The following is a 14235-nucleotide window of genomic DNA, read 5'->3' on the forward strand; positions in this document are numbered from 1 at the left end:
TTTGTGAGGCTCTGGTGAGCAAGAGCCATCCTGTGCATAGAAAAAGACAGGCTAAGCTAGGCCTTTTGCTGCAAGAAAAACTTGGGAAAGGGGCCCCCAGACGCACTTCTCCCACACCCTGGCTCGATTTCCCGGCACGGGCAAACCAGTGCAGCCAGCCTGACCTGCTCCAGCAAAGCCTGAGGCCCGGATGCCACTGGGAAGGGAGTTTTTGGGGTGAGCTGAAAGGGCTCACCCTCACCTGCCCCCACAGAAGCGGCTCTTGGCTGGGAGGAAGCCTGGCCCTTTTCTAGAACAATCCAGCAGAGTGGTTCTCCCCCGGAAGGAGGGGGGAGGGGGCGGGGAGGGCGGAGGGAAGCGGAGGAGTGGGGAGCCCCAGGAAAACAGCCAGCGGGGGTTAAGAAAAAGGGGTTTGAGGAAGGCCTCTGAGGAGCTGAGGGAAGACAGACAGGACAGCCGAGCCCCGGAAATCGCTGCAGGGCAGCCCTGGCTTCTCAGAGGAGAGGACTCAGGCTGCTGGGAAGAAGGAGGGGAGCAGAGTGGTCAAGTTTGCATAGTCATCGTCAGAACGCCTCCTGGAAAAGCAGGCCAGAGAGCCATTTGCCCGCGGAGAATCTAACTGCTCACGGCGCCCCCCTCACCCAGGACTCAAAGGAAAACCAAAATGGGTTCCTGCCTCCCTGCCAGGATGCCAATGGGGGCCCCCCTCTCCGTCCTTACCCTAAGAAAAGCCAAATGCGCTCCTAGCAGGCCACATGCCTAGATCTACAAACTTCCCTTCCCCTCCCGGCCCCCTCCCCCACCACTGAGGCCTGCTAAACCTGTCAGTTAAACAAAAATCTGACTTCCGTATTAGTCTGCAATGCCTTCAGCTTCCTGCCTATTAACCCTCTCTCGGACTCTGGGCCTGGCTGGGAAAAACTAGGCCCTGAGATCGCAAAAAAGGCCTGTGGAAAAATACCAGCTGCAGCTCTCCCGGCAGATGCAGAAAGAGAGAGAGAGAGTGAGCCGCTGTCTCTCGCCTTGGCTTCCCAAGGAGGCGTGTACCTTCGGAATCCAGGGCACAGGCAGTGCCTCTCGGTCTGAGAAGCCATTTAAATCCAGAGGGAGAAAGAAAGATGTCAAGCCCAGCGAGGGAACAAGAACCCCCATTATTAGCCAGGCCTACACCCACAGCTTAGCCCTTCCTGCCACAATCATCCCTGTATGTATGTTCTTGGGGAACTGGGCCCTCGGTGGGCAGACAAATCCCATGAGCTTTATAAGGATTCTTGCTTAAATTTATTTCCACAGAGAACGGCTTCTTTTCGTCCCTTAAGGCAGATGGAATAGCTACTTCACACACAGACCTACTCTTGGCAGCCCCCCACCCCCATCTCTGGCACTGCTCCCCAGTAAAATATTAACTAGTTTTTCAGAGCTACTTATAATTCCACCCATTTCAATAGTATTAGGAGGTCTTTGCCTGTTTCCTCCCGAAAGCTGCCTTTGTAGTTGGTCTGTACCCTGAGAAAAGAAAAGGCAAATGCAGAAGGATCTTAAAATGTCCATGCTTGCTTGCTTGCTTTTTTTTTTCCCCTCAAAGACAAGGTGCTTAATTAACAAGACTTTTTTTTTTTTTTTTTTTTTAAACAGCAAGCTGGAACAACAGAAGCTAAATAAACACCATTCTTCAGAGGCTGGAGAAAGCTTCCAGAGGTGACGCAGCCATATGCCAGGAGGTAAAACTATGGCCCAATAAAGTCTCCCCTCTCCTCCTAAAATTAGGACTCGTGGGCTTTCTGGTCCCACACCGTTCGTTCCCACAAAGAAAACGTAGCGCTGATCGCCTGCTCTCCCTGCCCCCACCCCCCCCCCCACATGGACAACAGATGCCCACCTCGTGCACATAAATTCTTCCTGGCTGGGAATCTTATATCAAACAAGAACAAGCCAGGAATCCACACAGAACGTACTGCAGGGGCAGGGCCCAGCTTTATGAAAAGGAAGGGGATTTTGTTGCTGTTGTGTATTGGAAGAGGCCCAGATGCAGGGAGGGACACCTCCATCACCAGGCCTGACAAGGGTCCAGCACTCGGGACAACAGGCCTGGGCCTCACTAGAAGGGAGGGGCCCCCTCTTCCTGCGGGTGGAACCGAGTACAGGGACGCCAAGTCAGGGACAAGAGGTGGAGGCCGGAGCTAATCAGACGGTGCTGTTGTGCTGTCCCTCCTGGCGGCGTGGGCAGCAGCCCTCCCCCACCATCCCCTAGGGAACACTGGCTACCTCTGCGGGTGCAGCTTTTGGGGGAACAGACGTGTCTCTGAGTCTGTGGCAGATCTCGTGTGCCACCAGCTTCACGACCCAATGAGGAAATGAAATACGCCATTGGTGCTCGTGGTGGATTTTAACCCGGGATTAAAGCTTGTTGCCTAAGCAGCTGCAGCGTCCTGCTCGCTTCCCCCACCGCCCTCTGATCACTTGATCACTTGACATGTTTTCTGGGGCAAAGAGCAGGAAGCTGCCGACGTACTCTGGCAGCTCTGCTCTGTCTGAGGAATGCTATTGGCATTCGGGCAGGTCTGAGATTATCAGAAAGACAGCCATTGGGCTGGGGACAGAGACAAAGGTATGGTGGCAGATGGAATCCTGGGAGGGACAGGGATTGAAAAGGAAGCCTGGGGCAGGCCTACTGAGGGCCAATCGTGTGCTTGATGGAATGTGGCTGATAGGCGAGAAATAAACCAATGTTGCCAGCCTCGATCATCCTGTAGCCCTTCTCAAACACCCCCTTGCACAAAATAGCCCCAACGGCCCCGGCATGCTTGCCCTGGGCCCGGTACAATGCAAAAATCATCCCTTTGCACTGATGACTCCATGAGGTACGGAGCATTGTTGGAGATTTGCAGCCCAACCCAGAGAGGTGAAGTGAGAAGCACAAGGTCACACAGCTGGCAGGTGCCCAAGACCAGATTTCCAACCCAGTTAGGACTCCACAGCCCTAAACTCGGTACCTTCACCTTCCTCTAAAGAAAAGGACAGAAGAGAAGCTGAGCCAAGCAGAGCAGAAACAAGGCTAAAATCTACCAAGAACAGCAGGATCTGCGTCATCTTTTAGGAGATGGACTCCTTTGAGAGTAAGTTTTAAGTACTGAACGATGGAGCTGGGAGACCTTCAGCTCAGACTCATTTAAGGTCCAGAGAAAGCTCCTCTCTCCCTACAAGCCTCCAGCAAGATGTTAAGCACTCTGCCATCTCTAAAATGAGGTTTTTTATATTCCTGGAAATCAGTGGTTCTCAGCTAGGGGTGGGTTAGCCGCCCCCCCCCCAGGGGATATGTGGCAATGTCTGGAGACTTGGGGGCTGTCACACTTGGGGGGAAAGCTGCTATTCGCATCTGGTGGGTTGAGAGCAGGGAACATTGCTAAACATCCAAGGAACAGACACCCCACAACAAGGAATTATGCTGTCCAAAATGTCCACAGTGCTGAGGTAGAGAAATTAATAAGCAATGAACTAATAAAAAGAGATTAAAAACATGTCTCTCTTAATATTCCCAGGGGATGGAGAGAATCAGGAGACAGAATCAGGCTTACGGAAGCCAGACGGAGTGTCTCAGTGATAAAGCCGGCCTCAAAGGAGAGGAAGGGCTGACCCGGCTCCCTTCCCCAGGCAACTTACTGCCGAGGCCTCGCTGAAACGGCTCTCCACTCCCGCTGGCCTGCAGCCAGCCGAGCAGCGGGAGGAACAGTGTCGGCAAGCTGCATCCCGAAGATAGCCCGCTCCCGGACTAGGAAAACAAGCACACTCCGAGTTATCTGCCTCGAGCTAGCAGCAGGCCGCCCGTCCGTTATGTGAAACGGGCGGGACTGAGGCAGGGAAGTGTTTTAAATATCTTGTTTTGTTTTGTTATTTTTTGGCCAATTGGAACCGAGGCCGGCTTCAGGCATGGTGACAGAAGGGCTCACCTTCAGAGCATGGAACTGACTGAATCATGTTACAGCCACAAAGACGTAATTAGGACTTGTCCCTACCTTGGAGAAGAGGTGTCCTCCGGAAGGCCTTTTTTATTTATTTATTTTTTTTTGTAAACTTCTTCCTAGGAGGGGCTGGTTGGTAGGATCCAAAAAATGGAGGGAGGAGGAAAGGGCAGGTGGAGAGGGGGGGGGGGTGCGGGGTACATGACCATCAGGCAGATGGCCGCGGTGTGGGGTGGGTGTGGAGAGACTTCAGGGATGCAGGAAGAAAAGGAAAATCAGAAGGACGATGATTCAAGACCTCGCCTGACCTGCTCTTTTTACTCCCCAGCAATTACCGTTATGGAAAGAGGAGTACATGTTTGTTTCCTGTTTGTTTCTTTGTCCCACTAGACCAGTGGCAATGTCAGGAGGCATGTTAGGCTGTCCCATCTGGAGGAAGGGTGCTGCTACTAGGATCTAGAGGGTCCTAAACACTCTACCAAACACAGGACAGCTCCCCCACACCCCCCACAACGGAGGACTAGCCAGCCGGAGCAAAGAAAACCTGCTGTAAACCGAGAGCTTTAGAAGGCAGAGCCCGGTGTGAAATTCTTCACCTTTGTGCCCTACAAGTGGCAGAGCTCAATTAAACGCCATCTCCCACCTGGACGGGTGCACTCATCTCCCACCTGAGCACCCCCTCCTGGTCTCCTACCTGAATGGGGGCAGGGAAGTTAGACTGGGAAGAAACTGGAGTATTTACACACACAGGCCCAGGCTGCAAGCAATCCTTTGCTAAGAAGTCAGACCTCATCCCTTCTCTTCTCAAAACCCATCAGGAGATCCCACCCAAGTGGTAAAAATGGCCCACCAGGTCAGTGCCCTGCTCCGGATGCCTGACTCCACTGCGTCCTTCTCCACTCCCAGGGCTCACTCTGCTCACTCTCCTCCTGCCACCCTGAGCCTCCTCCATCTGTTCCTTCCACCGCCTAACCATCCCCTCCCTCCTCCAGTCCTTCCCTGTTGCTCTCCTACTTCCCCTCTCCCAGACCATCTCCCCTGCTCCCCAAGCCACCTAATACAAGCCCTGTTTCCTCGTGGGCCTGCACATATCGCCTTCCTGACTTCTCTGCCATCACTGTGTCTTTCCCTCCCCAAGCCCTCCCAGATGCCTCCCCCCCGTCTCAAAGCCCTCTTCTTCCACGTTAACCTTTTCTCTTTCCACATCAAGAAGCAGAACCGTGCAGTGACTGAGTGTGTGGCTGCTGGCATCAGCCTGTCTGATGACTGGGTGTGAATCTTGCTGCCCCACTAGCCAGCTGCCCGCCTGACTTGAGGTACGGAATCCTCTGTGCCTTGATTTCCTCATCTGTACAATGGGAGCAATAATAATACCCACCCGGAAATTCACTGCATCAGGGTGGTCAAGCACGAGTCACCACACAAGACACAGTGAGCACTCATGCAGTTGCTGTTACCACGTCCCTCTGATTACTCTTAAAAAGGAAATTTTTGGAGCCTTCCAAGTCATTTTTCTTCCTTTTCTCAACATCAAACTTTCCAAAGGAGGGTAAGGATAAATCCCACTGGCTGGCCCGCTCCAAGCTTTGTGTCAGGTGCTATTCCAAGCACTTACGTTCCCAAACCTGCAAGATGGGCCCCATATATTCTCCATATATTCATCAACCCATTTCCTTGATGAAGAAGCTGAGGAACTATCAATAGTCCCCTCCTACTAAGAAAACTTCTCAGGAGCCTGGGTGGCTCAGTGGATTAAGCCTCAGCCTTCAGTTCAGGTGATCCCGAGGTCCTGGGATCAAGCACCCCATTGGGCTCCCTGCTCCAGCTGGAATCTGCTTCTCCCTCTGCAGCTCCCCCTGCTTGTGCGCGCGCGCTCTCTCTCTCAATCTGTGTCAAATAAATAAATAAAATCTTAAATAAATTAAATCTTTTTAAAAAAATCTTAAAAAGGGGCGCCTGGGTGGCTCAGTCGCTAAGCATCCATCTCTGACTCAGGTCATGATCCTAGGGTCCTGGGAGCAAGTCCCACATCGAGCTCCTTGCTCTGCAGGGAGCCTGCTTTCCCTCTGCCTCTGCCTGCCTGTGCCCGCTCGCTCGCTCTCCCTCTCTCTCTCTGAAAAATAAATAAATAAAATCTTTAAAAAAAAAGAAATTGCTAACACTTTGCATCCAAGGGGTACTGGGTGGGTAGGGGTCAGGAATGGGAAGGAGATTTTTTTCCCTTACATACCTTTTGAATTTCAACCACATGAATGTATTACTTCTTCAAAAATAAATTAGTAAATGTAGTGTCAGGAAAATTCTGGAAGACTATGACCTAGCCAAAGAAAGATTAGTGGGTGGCGCATCCAGGCATCCCCATTGGGTCACCTGCACCTTTCATTGTTTCTGGGCTTTTTACAGCTCTGACACCAGCAGAAGGCTAATACTAATGCAAAGGCTCCCATCCATAGACATGCAAATTTAGTCCCTGGAATGCAACTGATTATTGGCTTGTGGATATTGGGGAATCTTGCTAATTTTTGCATCTATTCATAAATTCATGTCAGCATTTCCTGAATGAGGACGGCTTTGACTCCATCTTTGAATTAGCTGGACGGAGACACACATGCCCTCATTAATAATGAGTTACATAAAATACATAAAACGTGTTCATTTCATATTTGTATGCAGCTGGCTAAATTATTTTGAACAGTAATATCTTTTGAAAGAAAGAGAAGTCCTCATTCACTTCCAAGAACCAAGGTCAACAGGCTAGTTAGTCTCGGGTTCACTGTTCATCCATCTCATGCTAAGATCTGATGTCGGACACGTCAGAGGTTCCAAAACACTGCCCTGCCCAGCGACTGCACCTCCAAGTGCTGAAGCTTCTCTTCCTTCAGAGTCTGCTGTCTCTTGGCCATCCGACTGTCTGTGTGGCCTCTAGAGCCAGCCTGTTGGGGGTGGGGCAGGGGGAGGGGTCCAAGCTTCCTCCCTAAGGAAATTTAGCAAGTGATTTCGCTTTTTTTGTGCCTCAGTTTCCAAGTCTGTGAAATGGGATTATCGTCCCTCCATCAGACAGTGTGGGGATGATTTAACACAGGCACAGAGTACCTGCTCAAGAAATGTTGGATGAGGGGCGCCTGGGTGGCTCAGCGGTTTGAGCCTCTGCCTTTGGCTCCGGTCATGATCTCAGGGTCCTGAAATCGAGCCCCATGTCGGGCTCTCTGCTCGGTGGGGAGCCTGTTTCTCCCTCTCTCTCTGCCTGCCTCTCTGCCTACTTGTGACCTCTCTGTCAAATAAATAAAGAAAGAAAGAAATAAAGAAATGTTGGATGAGTTTGCTTTCCTTGAAACCATTTCGTCTACTGCCACAGCAGATTCCAAATCTAGTATCCGGGTCTGACCTCTTCCCTAAACTCCAAATCTCGTGTCTGACTCCTGGACCCGCATTTTCTCACTGCTGATCAAGGCAGTCTACAAAGAGGTGGGGAGCACTTCCTCTACCTGGAAGCACCAGACTTATGTCCGTTGCTCCTGTTTTCAGGAGCTATAGGTTGAACAGAGGAGAGGTTACGCGCCATTAAATGAGTACATGAGTAAGAGACAAAATACCCAGTTGAGATCGATGCTATGAAGAAAAACAAAACAGGGTGAGGGTAGAGAGAAGTGACTGGATAGGAAGTGGGGGGCGTCTGCTTTAGACAGGTAAGATGGGCTCCGGTAAGGCTGTGACATTTGAGCGAAAGGCGGTAAGAACTTTCTTGGTGGTGGGAATAGCAGGTACAAAGGCCCTGAGGCAAGCCTGAGCTTATGGTAACTTGGTATTTCTGAGACACAAAAAAAAGGCCAAGTGTGGCTGCCATGAAATGAGGTGCAGAGGAGTTGAGTGTGGAGGTAAAGTCAGGGACAAGGTCACCATTCCATCTGCAATCCTTCCACTACTCAGACTCAAAATATTCCAGAATGTTCTTTACCTTTCCATACCCCCACCTTTATGTTTCCATGCACCTGCCAAACAAAGCACTTCAAAACAACCATTGGCTGCTATCAGTGTTCCTGATGTTTCCGAAAAACCTTCAGCAATTCACTAATTCATGCAACCCTGACTCCCCTCCATCAGGACCTCTTTATCTGACTCCATACTTGACTCTCCCCCTCATCTCCCTCTGTTTTTCAGGGAAGCTGGAAAGTGTGTCATGGTGACCCACCATGATTCCTCCTCCATGTGTCACTTCCTGGGATAATAACAGCCACCCTACAAACCCAGGTGACACCTCCTGTCCAGCGTCTTTCCTGCTTTCTCAGGCTCCTGACCTCCCACACCAGCAGAGCACATACCCCTCCAGCCTGTGGGGGGGCTTCTCAGCGTGGGGGCTGCTGGGACCTCCCACTGAGCAAAGCAAACCCAACTTCTTGACTCCCTCAGCCTGAACCCTCCGCCGAGCTCCCCAGTTCGGTCCACATAATCAATCACCCAAAAACGCTCTCTTGGTCCCAACCATGGGCCAGCCTGGGCGCTGGGCCTCAGTGTTTTCTGAAAGTGTCTCATCTGCTAGTCACCTAATGCCTTTGATGGGTGCCGCCATTCCATTTATAAGACTGCTCCTGCCTGTCCCTAGCAGCTCCCGATCCTTCACCATAGAAATGCCTGGGAATTCTGCCCTGGTTCCTAGGAATACCTGTTCTACCCCCCAGGGAATCACACACTGTTAAGTCAAGGCTTTGAATCCTGTTCTAACTGGTCTCCTGCCCGAAGGATCCAGTAACAAGACATCACCTGCCTGTTCAAAGCCTTTCATCGGCCACCCTATTCATGAAAGGTGAAAACAACCTCATTGTCCATCAGCGGATGAATGGATCAACCAACGGCTAAGTATTCCGCACAAGGGAATACTACTATTCAGCCATAGAAAGGAATGAAACACTGACACACAAGAACATGAATGAACCTTGAAATCATGATGCTTTGTCTAGAAACAACAAAAGCCACATATCTAGGATTGCATTTCTTAAGATTTTATTTATTCATTTGACAGACAGAGATCACAAGTAGGCAGAGAGGCAGGCAGAGAGAGAGGAGGAAGCAGGCTCCCCGCGGAGCAGAGAGCCCGATGCGGTGCTCGATCCCAGGACCCCGGGATCATGACCTGAGCTAAAGACAGAGGCTTTAACCCACTGAGCCACCCAGGTGCCCCTAGGATTCCATTTCTATGAAATGTCCAGCATAGGCAAATCCACAGAGATACAGAAACGAAAGGCAGAAGGTTACCAGGGCCTAGGGAGACAGGGGATGAGGAGTGACTGCTTAATGGGAACTGAGATTTTGGCGTACCTGGATGGCTCAGCCGGTTAAGTGTCTACCTTCAGCTCAGGTCATGATCTTGGTGTCCTGGGATCCAGCCCCGTGTTGGGGTGTTGAGCTGCATGGGGTTCCGTATTCAGGGGGATATGTATCTGCCTGCCTGTGCCTCTCACTCTGCCCTCCCCCTGCTCCTGCAAGCTTGCATGAATAAATAAATGAATAAATAAAATGTTCTAAAAAAATGGGTAGATGGGGCACCTGGGTGGCTCAGTGGGTTAAAGCCTCTGCCTCCAGCTCAGGTCATGATCTCAGGGTCCTGGGATCGAGCCCCGCATCGGGCTCTCTGCTCCACGGGGAGCCTGCTTCCTCCTCTCTCTCTGCCTGCCTCTCTGCCTACTTGTGATATCTGTCTGTCAAATAAATAAATAAAACCTTTAAAAAAAAAAAATGGGTAGAGATTTCCCTTCTGGGGTGATGAGGAAGCTCTGGGTCAAGACAGCGGCGGCTGCACGACATTGTGAAAGTACTTGACGCCACTGGACTGTATACCTTAAGGTGGTTCAAATGGCAAATTTTGTATTATTCATATTTTATCACAGCTTTGAAATACCTGCCAGGGCCTTCCCAACTCACTTAGGATAAAATCCCAAATCCTCCGCCTGCCCTCCCTCAACTCCCACCCATTCCACACCCTCCCTGTTTTCCAATGCAACTACTGCTTTTGGGGGGGGAAGGATCTCTCTTTTGACCTTGAACTTGCATTTGGATCTCAGTCTTGAGTCGGTCCTGTTAGGTTATGAACTCCAGGAGTATAGGGCTGTATCTTACAGATCATGGACCCTCTTTGGCAGCACCGTGACTATTAAGGAAACTCAGTGCTTAACGAATGACTAACAAAACGGCGGCTCCATTCTGAAAGGTTACATCCACTTTCTAGCATCATGCTGAGCCTTCATACCTTCCCATTTTCTTTTCTTTTTCTTCTAAGTAAACTCTACCCTCAACGTGGGGGTCAAGATCAAGATCAAGAGTTGCATGCCCACCTACTAGGCCAGCCAGGCGCCCCTATACCTTTGCATTTTAAATCACAACCTTTCAATCCCCTGCTCAAAACCCTCCAAAGGCTTCCCAGGACTTCAGAACAGGAGTCCATGAACTCCCGCCTTGGGGCCACATCACCTGCCCAACCACCTGTTCCCCTCTGGCCCTCAAGCTAAAAATGGTTTCTCACGTTTTAAAATGGTCCAAAAAAAGGGACCCCTGGCTGGCTCAGCTGGTAAAGCATGCAAATCTTGACCTTGGGGATGGAGGGACAGTTCAAGCCCCCATGTTGGGTGTAGAGACTACTTAAAAATACAACATTTAGGGGCACATGGGTGGCTCAGTTGGTTAAGCATCTTCCTTGGGCTCCAGCAGCAATCTCAAGGTCCTGGGATAGGGCTCCACATATGGATCCCTGCACAGTGGGGAGTCTGCTCCTCCCTCGCCCTCTGCCCCTCCCCCGCTCATTCTCTCTCTCTAATGAATAAATAAAATCTTTTTAAAAAATGAATAAAATGGGGCGCCTGGGTGGCTCAGTGGGTTAAAGCTTCTGCCTTCAGCTTAGGTCATGATCCCAGGGTCCTGGGATCCAGCCCCGCATTGGGCTCACCTCAGCAGGGAGCCTGCTTCCTCCTCTCTCTCTGCCTGCTTCTCAGCCTACTTGTGATCTGTCAAATAAATAAAATCTTTTAAAATAAAATAAAATAAAATAAAATAAAATAAAATAAATGGGTAAAATAAAATCTTTTTAAAAATGGGTGAAGAGGGGCACCTGGGTGGCTCAGTGGGTTAAAGCCTCTGCCTTTGGCTCAGGTCATGATCCCAGGATCCTGGGATCCAGCCCCACATCGGGCTCCCTGAGTAGGGAGCCTGCTTCCTCCTCTCTCTCTCTGCCTGCCTCTCTGCCTACTTGTGATCTCTGTCTGTCAAATAAATAAAATTTTAAAATCTTAAAAAATAAATAAATAGAAATTTAAAAATAATAATAATAAAAATGGTTTAAGAGGGGCACCTGGGTGGCTCAGTGTGTTAAAGCCTCTGCCTTCGGCTCAGGTCATGATCTCAGGGTCCTGGGATAGGGTCCTGGGATCGAGCCCTGCGTTGGGCTCTCTGCGCAGTGGGGAGACTGCTTCCCCCTCTCTCTGCCTTGCCTCTCTGCCTACTTGCGATCTCTCTCTCTAATAAATAAAATCTTTTAAAAATGGTTGAGGGGCGGGGCGCCTGGGTGGCTCAGTGGATTAAGCCTCTGCCTTTGGCTCAGGTCATGATCTCAGGGTCCTGGGATCGAGCCCCGCGTCGGGCTCTCTGCTCAGCAGGGAGCCTGCTTCCTCCTCTCTCTCTGCCTGCCTCTCTGCCTGCTCGTGATCTCTGTCTGTCAAATGAATAAATAAAATCTTTAAAAAAAAAAAAAAATGGTTGAGGGGCGCCTGGGTGGCTCAGTGGGTTAAGCCGCTGCCTTCGGCTCAGGTCATGATCTCAGGGTCCTGGGATCGAGTCCCACATCGGGCTCTCTGCTCAGCAGCGAGCCTGCTTCCCTCTCTCTCTCTCTGCCTGCCTCTCTATCTACTTGTGATCTCTGTCAAATAAATAAATAAATAAAATCTTTTAAAAAAAATGGTTGAAAAAATCATAAAAGTAATTTGGAGCATGCATAAATTAATGAACTCCAAATTTTGTAGTGTCCATAAGTCAAGCTTTCCAGGCACGCCAGCACAGGCGTTCATTTATTTGTTATCTAAGGCTACACTCCAGTGACAAGGCCAGGGTCAAATAGTTGCAACAGAGACCAGACATAGCCCTCAATGCCTACCGGACTATGGTCCTTTACAGAAACCCTTTGCAATCTCACTTTCAGAAGAAAATGCTTTCTCTGAACCCGGCCTACAGAGTGCTGTGTGGGCTGGTCCCTGCTCTCCGCTGCATCATAGGTGACCCGCACTCTCCACCCCGCCCCCGCCCCCGCCCCCACTCCCCCCTCCGGCTCTGCTGGCCTAGTTCCTCAGCTCCTCCCCCAACCTCCCCTACCTCCACCTTTCCAGGCTTCTTCCTACCTCAGGTCCTGAGCACAGGCTGTCTCCTCCACCTGGACAGACTTAGATCATATGGTGGCTTCCCCTCATGACTCAGGTCTCACTGCAAATGCAAATGTCACCTCTTCCGAGGGGCCTTTCCTACGGCCCATCGGATACCGAATCCTGTCTGTTTCCTGGGACATCAGCCTGTTACTGCTTTCCTAGGACTTAGCACAATATGTGAGCACCTTATTCCGTTGTTGACTGTGTGTCTGTGTACAGAGGCAGGGACTTTGTGTACCCATTCACCAGTACTTCCTAGGCCACCACAGGCCTGGGGCATAGTAGTTGCTCAGTAAGTATTTGTTCACTGATTCTTTTTCTTCTTCCACAAAGCAGTTTCTATAAGAGATCTTCAGTAGATCGGCCGTGGCCCCTAATTCCCTAATTTGGCTTTGGCCCTTCTTGCTGAATCTATCAGGTAGAATCGTAGTCATAATTTGTACATGAATTTATTTATTTTTTTTAAGATTTTATTTATTTATTTGACAGACAGCGAGAGAGGGAATACAAGCAGGGGGAGTGGGAGAGGGAAAAGCAGGCTTCCCGCTAAGCAGGGAGCCCGATGTGGGGCTCAAGTCTAGGACTCTGGGGGGGATCATGACCTGAGCCAAAGGCTGACGCTTAACCACTTAACCGACTGAGCCACCCAGGTGTCCTTTGTACATGAATTCAAAAGGTCAAATGTCAATATGTAGAAATATAAATCAGCTAATTCTCCCCCTCAATTGTTCCCTGCACTCCAGCCACCCTGACCTACCTTAGGGTTCCCAAAATGTGCCAGTTGTCTCCTGCCAACTAGAACGCACCCCTTATGGACCTTTGCACATGCCCTTTCTGCTTTGGATCCTGAACCCAATGTCACCTCCTCCACGAGGCCCCCTGGGACCACATCTTCTCACAAAAGTGGTTTCCTTTTCTTCCCAGCACTTAGCACATTCTGGAACTCGGCGCTGCATTTGCTTTTCAAGGAAGCTTGTCGTTTTCATATTCCCTGGCGTGACCCCAGAGTCTAAAGCAGGCCTGGCACTGGGGAATCTCTCCAATGTTTGTTCATTGCAGTGACTGTAATTCCTCGGGCTTCTATACATACTTTTTTTTTTTTTAAGATTTTATTTACTTATTTGTCGGTGGGTGGGGAGCACAAGCAGGAGGAGTAGCTGTAGAGGGAGAAGCAGGTAGAGGGAGAAGCAGGTTCCCCCACAGTCCTGATGTGGGACTTGATCCCAGGACCCTGGGATCATGACCTGACCCGAAGGCAGAAGCGCAACCATTTGAGCCACCGAGGCGCCCCTGTATATGCTTTTTAAATAGCTTGCTTACAACTGGGTACAAAAACGTGACAAACCTGCACTTGCTAAGTGACTGGAGTGACTTTGATGGGCTTCAACCTGCTCCTACAGCCACCCCTGCCCTCCACCAACCTCATTGTCATGACAACACCATCAGCACCAGCACCAGCATCTCGGCCTCAGAAGAGCGGCGGGCGCTTGTGGGGCCTTTGCACGCCCAGCATTGTCTGAGCACACTTCCTGTACTAATGAACTGACTCGTCCCGACAACTCTACGAACCAGGTGTTCCTGCCCTCATAATGCAGATGAGGAAACCGAAGCACAGAAAGATGAGGTCCTCTGCCCATCTGGAAAAGCAAGATGTTCGCAAGAAAAATGAAGTCCAAGCCCTCTCGGCCTCTAACATCCCAAGAAACTACCACTACAGAGATGGGGACCGAAACAGACCGAAACTCCAAGGCAGTCAGGAACTGATGTAGCCACAACGACAACAACAAAAACACACCAGAGACAAAGAAATCTCAGACACGGGGCAGTCTGACCCAAACCCAACTCCCAGGAGCTCTTGGGCCACCAAGCTCCCTTCC

General features: G+C 50.4%; 1 protein-coding gene and 1 long non-coding RNA gene across 3 annotated transcripts in view; one reads left to right on the plus strand and one right to left on the minus strand.

The window, feature by feature from the left end:
- The window catches only part of ZMYND8 (zinc finger MYND-type containing 8), a 127208-nt gene extending 126469 nt beyond the window's left edge, over window positions 1-739 (minus strand). Inside the window, exon 1 of the mRNA XM_045980454.1 lies at window positions 721-739. The gene's annotated coding sequence lies outside the window, so the exon portion shown is untranslated. The remainder of the gene's footprint in view (window positions 1-720) is intronic.
- On the plus strand, window positions 52-5777 carry LOC123926533. Of its 2 annotated transcripts, none has more exons than XR_006815289.1 (3): window positions 52-216; window positions 1636-1721; window positions 3540-5777. It is a non-coding gene; the product is annotated as an uncharacterized LOC123926533 (long non-coding RNA). The 2 variants fall into 2 exon arrangements; XR_006815290.1 differs by lacking the exon at window positions 52-216 and adding an exon at window positions 1120-1204.
- The last annotated feature ends 8458 nt before the right edge of the window (window positions 5778-14235 follow it).

The sequence above is a fragment of the Meles meles genome, chromosome 16, assembly GCF_922984935.1.
Source record: "Meles meles chromosome 16, mMelMel3.1 paternal haplotype, whole genome shotgun sequence".
In the NCBI taxonomy this organism is placed as follows: domain Eukaryota; kingdom Metazoa; phylum Chordata; class Mammalia; order Carnivora; family Mustelidae; genus Meles; species Meles meles.